General features: G+C 41.1%; 1 protein-coding gene across 3 annotated transcripts in view; it reads left to right on the top strand.

The window, feature by feature from the left end:
- POMGNT2 (protein O-linked mannose N-acetylglucosaminyltransferase 2 (beta 1,4-)) overlaps positions 1-12,389 on the top strand; it is a 95,923-nt gene that overhangs the window by 75,574 nt on the left and 7,960 nt on the right. Inside the window, exon 1 of one of the 3 annotated variants that reach the window (XM_067561823.1) lies at positions 7,189-7,343. The exons of the other annotated variants lie outside the window; for them this stretch is intronic. The gene's annotated coding sequence lies outside the window, so the exon portion shown is untranslated. Of the gene's footprint in view, positions 1-7,188; positions 7,344-12,389 lie in introns of those variants that run through there. 3 annotated transcript variants of the gene reach the window in all.

The following is a 12,389-nucleotide window of genomic DNA, read 5'->3' as shown; positions in this document are numbered from 1 at the left end:
ACATAAATATTGTACTTGCATTTCAGTGTAGAGAATATAGAGCAGTATAAAGAAGTCGTTGTCTGCCTGTATGAAATTTTAATTTGTACTGACTTTGCTAGTATTTTTTATGTAGCCTCTTGTAAAACTAGTCAAATATCTGGATGAGCTGATGTATCCCCGGAAGACCTCTGTGTACCCCCAGGTTGAGAACCACTGCACTAGGACACCTACTATAATACTACTGATATTCTGACATGGTCTTTAAACTGCTTAAGGTAATATTTGTCCATGGCTTTGTGATTTCTTTTGTGCTGTGATCCACAGCCTTTAATTACAAATCGAATAAGTAAAACAAGAAACCTTTAAAAACTGTTTCCCTTATTGCTCTGGTCTTGATGAATAAGCATAGGTCTGATCGCCATTTCTTGCAATTTTCTGGCTATCAATGCATGAAAGGGTTCTTGCTGGCTATTGAACTGTAAATTGTTGCATATGAGGCCTAGTGCACTCAGAATGGCATTGTACAAGTAGTTCTGTGTATTCATTATGCTTCTCACCGTTGTGTAGAGCGGTTCACATTGAAGTTGAGAAATATGATTGATATTGCTTTCTTCTTTTCCCCTGTCAATGGCAGCAGGAGCCCTCAGAGGAGCAACATTTGAAACAGAAAATGCCTGGCCTGCAGCCATGTGGTGGTGTTGCTCTGCTGGGCCCTCTGATGTTTCTATAATTAGATGAGATCCAGGATAGGAATTGTTCTTTTCCGTGTGGAACATCAGACCACGGGTAGTTTATGTGCTGAGCAGAGTATTTTAAGGAACTGTCTGAAACATTTCCTATAGCCTATTTGGTCCTGTGACCCATACCCTGAGTTAATTCTTTTTAACTGTAGAGGTATTTTGTGGTCAAATATAAGGGCCCAAATTCTGCGCTGCTTTCCACCTTGCATAGTCATTTACAACTGTGCAAAATGGGTAAAATGCCACCAAACTAGAATAGTATTTTTGCACTCATGTTGCGCAAGTGTCAATGGACACGGAAGGCTGTCAGACCCATATTTTAGTAAATGGTGTAGTAATACCATATGGATAGCAGTTTATGATGACTGCATCTCTATAAAGAGAGTGGCTAGCAAGGAGAGCGGTTAGTAATATATGGCCAGTGGCCCCTTTCCAGTTCATAGAGGAATTGAAATACATCTCTGATTCAGTCAGTCTTTGCTGTTACATGGCCTGAATTGACAGTGTCTGTTATGATGCCGTGCTAGTCACCTGCAAGTATTTTTTATGAAGCAACATTAACAGAAGCATAGTCCTGGTTTGGTTGGCAATACTATTTTTGATTGGCTTTTTCATATATCGGTACTGCCACCACTGCCTCCTTCTGAAAGCTATTTCCATACTTTAAAAAAATTTCTGAAGTACCTAGGACTTTGTTTTGTGGGTTTTAGTTGTTTAGGGGGAGTGGGATAGTATGTAGCCTCTGAACATAACAGAAAACAGAAGCTTAGTGAGAAGCCAGATGCTAAAAACAATCCAGGTATAATCTTGCTGATAAACATAGAGGCATGTTATAATTACTACTAAGAGTATTATGGTCCATTTATAAATGAAGGCATAATCCAGTGAAGACAGTAGAATGCCCCCCTCCTTCCACCTAAGATAGTCACGTTATAGGAGAGTCTTCATTTTTTCGCTTGAACTGCCTCATTTTCATGATCCTATGCTAGATTTCATCTTTGCACTTGCTGTGATATCCTTTCCATACAATGTTTTTAATATCCTGAGCGTGACTCTTGATGAGGCTTTACCTTTCCCAGAGACCTCCCCTGCTAGTTCAGACTTCTTCTGTACTACTTCCCTGGTGATGCTGTAGGGATCTCATTTTTTCCTTCCTCCAGTTGCAAAGTATTTTGGGGCATGTGTTGCACAGAGTTTGTGTTTCTCAACATTTACCAGGTTGTGACAGGTGCTTAATCCTCCCTGTCACTTCAATCTTTGGCACATTTAACCTGTATACTCTATCTGCTGGCTCCAGCATCTTGGTTGGTCCATGGGGTCTAATTCAACCTTGGTGTATGCAGTGACTTCATGAAAGTTATCTGGGGGAATTCCTTTGTAAGTATTGCTTGGTGGATAGGGCACTGGACTTGATTTAGGAGATGCAGGTTCTGGTCCTGGCTTGGCGTGGCCTGGGCAGATTTACTTCACTTCTCTGTGCTTCAGTATTCTCATCTGCAAAATGGGAACATGTCCCTTTTGTGATGTCACACAAATGAAGGCCTGACAGTGGAGCCGAGGTCTGAGAATTGACCAAGTGAACATTTTTCTAACCCTATGTGTCTGTTATGTCTGCTTCCTTTACTGACATACCAGTTTTTATTACCATTAGCAGTGCCTGGTCCATGTAGCCATGGAAGAGTGAGCTGGATCCTGTTTTGCCTTGTGTGTCAACCAAATGATCTGTTAATTACTTGCTGCAAAATTGTTACTACTGGTGATGAAATGTGAAGCAGAATGAACACAGCCTGACTTTCTGATCCCAGGTTCAGTTAGAAGCACAGATGCAAAAACCACCTCTCAACTTGTAAAATGAGCAAACATGATTTGGAAGCTACTGAGAGAATAAATATGAAACCTTTCTGTGTTACTCCTCTCACCATGGCCTTACTCCTGGAATATGTTGTAGGTGGGTGGACTGCTTCATCTGTACAGAGCCTCACTGAAATCTGGCACTCTTCATGGGTGCAGTAGTTCTTCTGCATACAACTAGTAGTAGAACCAATATCAGCATCACACTTCAGTACACTTAGTGCAACTCCTGGCAGGGTGGGGAGAGATACTTAAAAGGTAGAAAATTCAGATAACCAGTATATTTCTCCTCCTCAGGAGGTATGTGTTATGTAATATGGATGGATAACACAAAGTATGCGCATACCTGAGTGTGTGTGTGGTTGTGTGTGAATAAACACAGATTTATGAATCTAAAATAAATATGTATAAGTGTGCACACTGTTTTAGCCAGGGTACTCCCTTACCACGCACTCATCTGAGGCCCACTTGGAGATGATCAAAGTAGAATTTTTCATTTGAAGTCTCTTATTAGAAAATATTATTCCCCCTGTCAAAATACTTTCTCCTTTGGAATTTTTAGTTTGTGGTTGAAAGCCTGGACCTGTTGAAGTCAATGGGAATTTTGCTGTTAATTTGTATGAAATTAGGGTTTTCATCCTATATGTCTGGGGCCTTGGTTTCAGTAACACCCAGTATGACGACTCCTCCACTTCCTTCATTGTCATCCTGTCTGAAACCTGGCATTTGTCCATAAGCTTCTAGAGAGACAAGGTGGGTGAAGTAATATCTCTTATTGGACCAACTTCTATTAGTGAGAGAGACAAGCTTTTGAGCTTACACAGAGATCTTCTTGGTCCAGTAAAAGATATTACTTCACCCACCTTACCTCTCTAATATCCTGGGACCGACATGGCTACAACAACAGTGCATACAATGAAGCTTCTGGTAGTTTCAGATGTGTTTTTGTGTGTGTTGCCTTTTTAAACTGAGGAGTTGCTTTTCATTTTAAAACACTGCAGGAAGAACAGTGTCTTATGGTGTGCACTTCTAGGTCTATAAATAATAAATGTTGTAATTGGGAATGACGTAGGTTCTCCTGCAATATATATGTACAAGGCAAAGATTCCATAAACAACGCTGTTTCCTTGCTGCTTGCTATCCCTTAGCCTAGAGAGGGCTATTCAAACCTCTCTACCACTCTGACTGTTTTATTTACATGGTAGTGCTTTTGGGGGGATTCCAAAATGTTAACTGTTTCCTTTACGTGGTGCTGTGTTTGGAGGTTGAAACTTTACAATGTCAATTAAATATTTATCAATCTCTTAATGAGGTTTAGTAGCCTTCTCGTGGCTCGGGGCTGGTGTGCAGCAGGCTGAGAGCGTGGATTATTTGGTTGCAGTCTGGGACTGCAACAGTTTGTGTTTTATATCGCACTAATAACAGACAAATAGTTATTATTACAGGAGCTTTAAAATCCAATGATGTTGAATTCAGTCACCAAGGCCTCAATCCTGGGTGGACACCCTGTGTCCATGGTGAATCCCGTTCACGTCAGTGGGACTCTACCAATCTGTTTACACCGCTGCTGGGAGGTGTGATCCCTAGTGCATGTGGACAGACTTGCACTAGCTCAGCTGAAGCCAGCATGCTAAAGAGTAACGTGGACACTGTAGCATGGGGTAGTCGCATGAGTCCAAGCCTGCCTGACCTTCTTGGTCCAAGCTCTGGTGGCTAGCCCAAGCGGCTGCCAGTGCCGCAGCATCCACGCTGCTGTTTTTAACACACTAGCTTGAGCTGAGGTAGCATGAGTCTGCTTACCCCTCCTGGGAATCACACCTCCCCTGCTGCAGTGCAGACATATCCTACATCAGCACAGCGGTCTGTCTACATGCAGCTCATGGCAGGATGAGGGTCAAACTGTCTTACTGTTTCTGACTCTGATCTGGCGAAGTCCTTTAGTGCGTGCTTCATTTTAAGCGCATGAGTTGACTTCAGTGGTTCTGTGTGCTGAAAGTTAAGCTTGTGCTGAAGTGCTTTACTGGATTGGGGCTTCCCATTTTAAGCCTTTAACTTTGGGGTTACATTTTAAAGGTACATTGAGTTTGACAAATGCCAAAATTCCATTAAATTGTGGGTTTCCCCCACCCCCATGTTGGTAGGACATTGAAAATCTAGATACTGTAATAATATTTAAGTATCTTTTTTGGAGGCACAACAATCTTGATGGTTCTCCTGTGAGTCAGTATTTTTGCTATGCAAGCACCTTATAGTAAATGCATTACTTTACAGTGTGCCATATAAACCAAACTCCTCTTGGCATGATACTTCTTTAAATCCCTAGAACTCCCTCCATAGTTGTAAAAGGATGTTTTTATTGGTAAATAAAGACCAGTTAGTTTTTTCCAACCAGTCAATTATCCTAAAAAGCAAACATTAGCGAAGGTGAAGGGCCTAGTCTTTGTGAAACTAGAACTCCCATTGAAATAATTAAGGGGTTGAAAAGACTTTGGTTGACTTCAGTGGGGTTCAGATCTTTGAGTCTTGCAGGTGCAAGGAATGTGGAATTGTGGGCCATGTTGACTCCAGTAGAGGTAGACCTGATATATACAGCGGTTTCCATGTGTGGTTAAAACTTCAAAGCTCAGTATGTGCAGACTAAAAGCTTCTATCGTGTCCCACTGCCCTACTACCTTTGGCCCCTGCAGTGCCATGGTATAGTGAGGTGAGTTAAAGGCAGAAAAGTGACTCTCTGGGCAGTCTCAGTCTACTGGGTTTGTCAGATTCTTTCTGCTTGTTCTCAATGGGAATGCTAAGGCAGAAATGCAGCGCTCTAGAACAGAGCGTCAGAAACCATATATTTTAATTCTGTGCCTCTCTAATGGAAACAACATTCCTTTCTAGTCATCAGACTTATTTTGATGGTCTTGCTTTGCTGAAATACTTTGTCAGTTTTACAGAATATTTAGGTTGGTTGGTTTTTTGTTTTTGTTTTTTTTTCCTTGCAAATTTGGTTTTTATTTGGCTTTTAATATTACAAAAATTCACCCACAGATCCCCCTAGGTTAGAAACAAACTCAGGTTTTAATGCTGAAAATACTTTCACATGTAACTTTACATAGACAAGTAGTCCCTTTAAGTTCGATTGGAGTGCATAGCAGTATTCTGTACATACATAAGGATTTACAGGATCAGGATCCAAATCAGTACAGGTGGTGTTCCTGGTGACAATTACGCTAGAATTGGCCAAATCGCTAATAGGTCTCATTGGTATAAATCCAAAATCTGAGATTACAATATGATGATCCAGTGTGTATGCACCATAAATCCATTTATCCTTCTCCCTAATGACTTATAGTGTGAGTAAAAAAGAATGACAGAGATGACAGCTTAGCAGCTGTGGGCTGCTCTTCCTTCACATTTAAAGGAGGATTCCAGGTCGCATACAACTACCATTCATGGCTGACAGTTTTTCTATCTAACACAATGCCCCAGACCTTAATTATTCATTTTTTGTGCATGAGGATGGGGCTTTTTACTTTCTCCATTGAGCAGCTAGGCTAATTCTTGCCAGGAGCAAGAGGAAACCCTGCATCTCATCTGAGGGTCACCATTTTTATCATGTGCATGCATGTTATCGTAAAATTGGGGCCTTACTGCTGGGAGTAATCTCAGCAATCCCGTTGGCTGCTGTGGGACTACTGCAAGTCATAAGCATTTTGTTCAGTGTTTGGAGAATTGCTCTTGGGTCCTGATCCTGCCTTTGGATCTGACTGCAGGATCAGGGACTTTATTTGTGCCCAGTTTTGGTTTTTCTTTTTAACTAGTCTGCTGGACCTCATCCGGGGGAGGTCAGAGAGGGGGAGGGAGGAGAGGGATTGAGTTGTGCAGATAGAGGCTGCTAAAATCACTCTTGAATTTGCACCCACCCAATGGACTGAGAAACAATTGCTCCTATCTAACTTGGACCCAGTTCATTATTTCCATATTTAAATAGTTTAATGTGACTTTTATAGCCACAAAAAACGTTTTCACGGTAAGAAATAGTTTGTTTTAAAAATACGATCCCCTGTATTCTGAAGCTGTACTCTTGCAGTATTGTTCTGTACTGAGCCATTCGCTGACCATCATTGCTAAGAAAGCTCTTACAAGTTGCTGAGGGAATTGCCAGAAGGCATTTACAGTAGCTTTCTCCTTTTCTGGTGATTGGCATTTCCTCCCCCTTTTTTCTCTTGTTCCTTTGTGTGGAGCTTTTTATTTATTTATTTATTTACCTACCTACCTACCTAAAAGCAAGCTCTCTAAAGAACAGCTTTCTGTCTGTCTCCTAGACATGCTCAGCTTTGTAAAACAGCACCATTCTATTTGTTTCAGTGGGCTGCCCTTTGGGGAATTTGCAGGAATACTGCAGCAAATCAGCCTGCATGCAACGCTGACCTCTGGGAGGCTAACAAATTGAGGTGAGCCAGCTGGAGCGATAGGACACTGCTGATAGAGCATGCTCAGGGCTGGGAGAAAAAGGTAGCTCAGTCTGCAGATGGTGCACTGGTTACTGCTCTGGAAGATATTTTTTTGTTTGTGGGGGAGATTGGGAGGGGGGAGATTGGAGAGAGGGTTTGTCTGCAAGAAGTAGATTTTTCTTTTTTTTGCGAAAGAGAGAAGCAGTGGGTATTGTTTCCTTTTATTTAGCAAGTCAGGTATGCATGCATGTGCTGAAATCCTTATCTGTTAGGGATAGTTTTTCCAAGGATTAAGGAGGTTGCAGATGCTCTGAATTAATGTGCTGCTTTGGTGAGTGTTAACTGTAATCATTCTCTGTTAGCTGTTTCAGTTCACATACGGCTCTGACTTCAGTTTTGCAGGTTGCTCTCTTTGCCCTCCCTTTTTATAGTGCATTTCTTGGTATTTTTAATGTGTGTATCAGACCACTGTTCCAATTAATTTATCTGATTTTTTCCTCAGTGGTTGCGTGGATGGTCATTATTTAATCTCTAATCCCATACTTCATGCATTTTTTTGGTTTTGTTTTGTTTCAATATTTTTGAACAAATGATTGTGGGAAGGAAATCCTGTTTATGATAGACTGAATTCTATGGATTCTTAAAAAAAAGTCTGCACTGGACAGTTTTACTGTCTGTACAGAACGTGTCACTGTATGCCTGTGTCAACCTAGGTGGCTTTTTAATGGTCTGATTGGCTGTGTTGGGCTGCTAACATTTTAGGCTCCTGCTTAGCATTTCTAGCACATAGAAACTGTTCCAGACACCATGCTAAATGGGAAATCTGAATTGCTCATGCTAATGGTTATAAAGACAATTTTGTACTAGTCCTTTAAATTTTTATCCAGACTGTATCAAAGCTGTTCTTTTATGAGGAGGAGTAAAAGGAAGAATATATAAATAAATGGCTACAAAAACCCAGAAACACTGAGATCCATGTTGCTTGACTGCATTTTGGGATCAACACTTTCTGGACATTCATATTAGTTTTGCAGGATTAATAAATTATTTTTTTCCTTGGTGAGTCTTCAAGTGCTACAGGTCCAAGGCATATACACAGAGAGGTATTGTCAACTCTCCTGACAGTGGTTTTACATAAAGCCCCAGCTACTGAAGTCATGTGCTTACATGACAATCTCAACTTTGTGTTGTTTAATGAAAGTTTCCAGCCTTTGTGGTTGTGGAGAAAAGCTTTAAAATATGACCCGAATAAACTCTATAACCAGAACATAAATAAAAAGACTCAGAATTAATTATTTCTTAAAAATGTCATAATTTTTAATTCCGTCTCCTGATATATAATATATATTTTTAAAGCCTGACATTTTAATGCTTGGGGTTGGCATTACTGCATTTTTGACCCTTTTGGAGGTCAGGCATTTTGGTAGAGAACAGTATGAATAAATATTATTTCAGTGGAACACAGTAGCTTGAAAGTTACTATCCAGATCTGAATGACTGAAATAAATTGATTACACAAGGGAAAGATTTTTTTCCCCCCCCAAAGGCACGACTGGCAGTTAGGTGCATTAGGCACCTAACTGCTGGGTGTGCCTTTGAAAAAATCTTTTCCCCTTACAGCGTACTTTATTTTCCTTTTCATAGTGAAGCTATGTTTGAAACAGAGAGCATTTAACAAACAGAAATGTTATATGGAGAAACCTGCCTTCTTGTTTGCCATCTCCTATAGAGCAAGGTTTTTGATTTCGGTGAAGCCTTAGAATAAAGATAAATCTGTTTTGATTATGTCAGTAGATACTGAGGCTTCTATACAATATTTTAAACATTTTGTATAATATACTTTAATTTTTCTGATACAACCCTATTGTTTTTAAAATCCCATTTGAGAATTGAAATTTCAGGTGTTATGCTTTATAAATTTCTCTTTTGAGGAAGACTTGATAAATAGTATTTGCTACTTTAATCCCATGGCTTAGTCCCTTCATGATTTGTAGTTATTTTATAAAGCTGCTTTTTCCTTTTTAAAAATCATATCTGTAGTTTCCTGCTTTTTAGAAAGAAATATAGTTACAAAATATGTAAATTACTTAATATACAGCACTCTCATTGGTTGACTCACTGGTTTATGAACATTACTTATTTAAATTTCATTATAATCAATTATGTACAATGCATAAGATGATGAAACTGAGGCACCGAGAGGTTCTGACTTGTGCGTTGTCACACAGGAAGTCACTGGCAGGGCTAGGAATAAAACACAGAACTCTTGAATCTGTCCTGTGTACTCACCAGCCCTTCCAGATATTTCCTGTGTGGCCATAAAGGAAGCAGGAATTTACATGGGTGGTGTGTGTAATGTCATCCCAAACAGAAACTCTTCTACCAGAGAGAGGAGAGAGATTAGACAATTTATGAACTCCACTAGGGACTTTGCTATGCAGATTGAATATACCTGGGAAGTACTTAGATAGCACAGTGATGACAGCTATCGAAGACCCTTAGGTGCAAACAGTAACTTGCCTTTACTCATATCCTAGAATAAATAACCCTTAGAAACTTCATTCCCTACTGGTAAATATCATTTCCCCCTAGTCAGTTTCTCATAGAAATTATCTTGTTATCTGTAGATCCTGCAACAGTGGTTTTTTTTGGATGGGGTTCTGCTTGTTTTTTGTTGACATGTTCATTTTGAGGTTTTCCCTTTAACTTCCTTCCTAGACTAAAATAAAAAAAAAACACTGTCAATTACATTAGTAATTTTGAACCAATGTAGCTGACAACCTGTGAGAGGGCAATTTAATTTTCTATTAAACTGTAGAAGCTGAGTTTGTGTTGAAGAGGATAATAAAACTTTAGTAGTTACCTAGTGTTTCATCTGAAGCAGTGGGTAGGTATCACTATTCCCACAGTTAACACTTGCATAACTGGAGCTCCTGATGCCCAGTCCTGGGCCTTGTCACTGGGCCAAACTGCCTTCCTGCCATACATTTCTGGCAGGCCAAGGGGAGAAAGTCTTCCCCTCTTGTCTGGTGCTAAGGATAAGGTGGTGTATATGTATACAACGGCCCTGATTTTAGTCTCTTGTGCTCTTGCTTTGTTCCATGTGCTTAAGTAACCCAACTGAAAGCAAACTGTTCTTGGGCCCAGCTCTGGCTTGGAAGTCTCAGTGCTACCTTTCCCTTCTGTTGAATTTAAAGAGCTGGACACAGATCTCCCCGTCAGCATGCAGACTAGTGGTTACTGACCTTTTACGTACAGCAAAGCATTCAGACCCATCTGCAAACAGATATGCATATGATTAACTTCTCTGATGTGAGTAGGCCTATTGACTAAGGCCCTGATCCTGCAAAGGGACCCATATGAAACCTTATTTCCATGTGGTATCCCATTAGCTGTAATGGGACTGTGTGCAGGTTGGTCCCTTTACAGGAGTCTGTCTTAAGGGTCATGATCCTGCCAGCCCCCTGCATGCAGAATTCCTACTCTGTGTCTCCATGAGGAATGTTCATGTGGAAGGCTTATAAGAGAATCTAGCCGTAAACCCGATTCCTAATCCCTTCTTATTCGACTAAATAAAACCCTCCAAGAAAAGTAAGAGTCAGATATTGCAGAAACAATCTAACATGAGTGTTTACAAAGCTGAATCACAAGGTAGATGTTTGTTTCCCAAACTTTTCAAGTGAAATTTTTTTTTTAAATCACCATCGTCTGCTGCAAACCTAGAGTCTCTTCTCACTATATTTCACACGTCTCTCCAGAGTGTGGGGGTAGTTGATCACAATTTTAAAATATCAACTTTTAAATAAACCCAGATCATTCTCTTTGGCCTGACTAGAAATGGATCCATCATTCCTTTCCTACCAGCCTGATCTTCGTCAGACTTTTTTTCTCTCTTTCCTCTACCCCATCTGCACATGAGGTCCTGAGAAAAATCTTCTGTCTCCTTCTTTTGCCTCTGTCTGTTCCACACCCCTTAGCAGAACTTCCTGACTCTTCCCTTGACTTTCCCAAAATTGATCCTGTCTGAGGATGGTTGGAGGGCCAGGCTGCTGCCTCCACCACTTGGCACTGCAGTCTCCTGGCCACTGTTCCTCCTCATTTCCCGTCCACCCCCTTTGCTCTGCAGTGAGAAGTGGAAAACAGGATGATGTCAAAAGTTTGGGGAGAGGTGTCTCAGATGCCACCGTGATGTGCATGGCATAAGAAGCTGAATACTACTGGTAGTGCATCCTGCTACTAGTCCATCTCTGCTAATAGGCAAAGGTGAAGACTTTTCTTCTCTCCTGGGGGCCTGCTACGGTCATGGGAAAAGGAGGCTAGGGAGCTGGGAAAAAAGGCCCCGATTGCAATGGGAATTAAGCATCTAAATAACTAGAGAATCTGGTGCAAAGAGGCAGACATGTTTCTCTCCATTGTTTGCATCCAAACATCTGAGCATGCTGTTAATGTCTGAGAAGCAGAGTGTGAAACTGATCAGTGACTGACTTGTAAACTATGGTGACGCTGATGAGTTTATTTCTTTTTATTGTCCAAGCTGAGTGAAATGCAAGAAATAATAAAAATATGACAGAAAAAAACTGATATCTAAAATTCTTTCAGTTGTAATAATCTGATCTTTTAAAAAAAATGTGAATTTTTACAAGAGGGATGTCCCTTAATAACTAGTTTCAACTACCTCTCTTATTGAAGCAGACATCAAAGTGTTCCTGAACAAGCCAGCACCTACTGTAAGCAGGCAGGCTTTGAACATGAATATACGACATTCTGAAATAAGCACCAATTAACAGTGAGAAACTTAGTTACTGTATCAAATCTTACATAATGGTAATGAAAATCCTGCAAGACACTCTGGATATGTCTACATTGCAATGAAACACCTGCAGCTGGCCTGCATCAGGTGACTCGGGCTACGGAACTGTTTAATTGGTGTAGACATTTGGGCTCGGTAGGGTGACTGTATTTCCCAAAGGGAAAATGGGACATTGCACGGGGCTGGCCTGAGCTCCCTACCACATGGCACTGGCCCAAACTCCTCACCCAAGTGCCACGCCCCCGCCCCCCACCACATGGGACTGGCCTAAGTTCCTCCCCCGAGCGCTTGGCACCCCCCCCCCCCCCACTGCCACCTGTGGGGCTGTCCCAAGCCGCCTGGTGTCACTGCTCACCTGGGCCCTGCTGTGCAGGGCTAGCATTGGTGCTTGCCCCCTGAATGTTCCTCCGCGCCCCACTTTTTTGGCAAAACTGGGCATTCAGGCATGTTGGGAGGATAGTTTAATATCTGCAAAGCACTTTGAACATGAAAAGTGCATATAGACAGGCTAGACAGATTACTTAATTCCTTAAAACAAAGTCAAATTCTATAAACACCACTCATCCC

The sequence above is a fragment of the Emydura macquarii genome, unplaced genomic scaffold (assembly GCF_026122565.2).
Source record: "Emydura macquarii macquarii isolate MOO-44397 ecotype Brisbane River unplaced genomic scaffold, CSIRO-AGI_Emac_v2 contig_2422, whole genome shotgun sequence".
In the NCBI taxonomy this organism is placed as follows: domain Eukaryota; kingdom Metazoa; phylum Chordata; order Testudines; family Chelidae; genus Emydura; species Emydura macquarii.
Note: the sequence above shows the minus strand (reverse complement) of the source record. Positions and strands in the feature narration are given on the sequence as shown.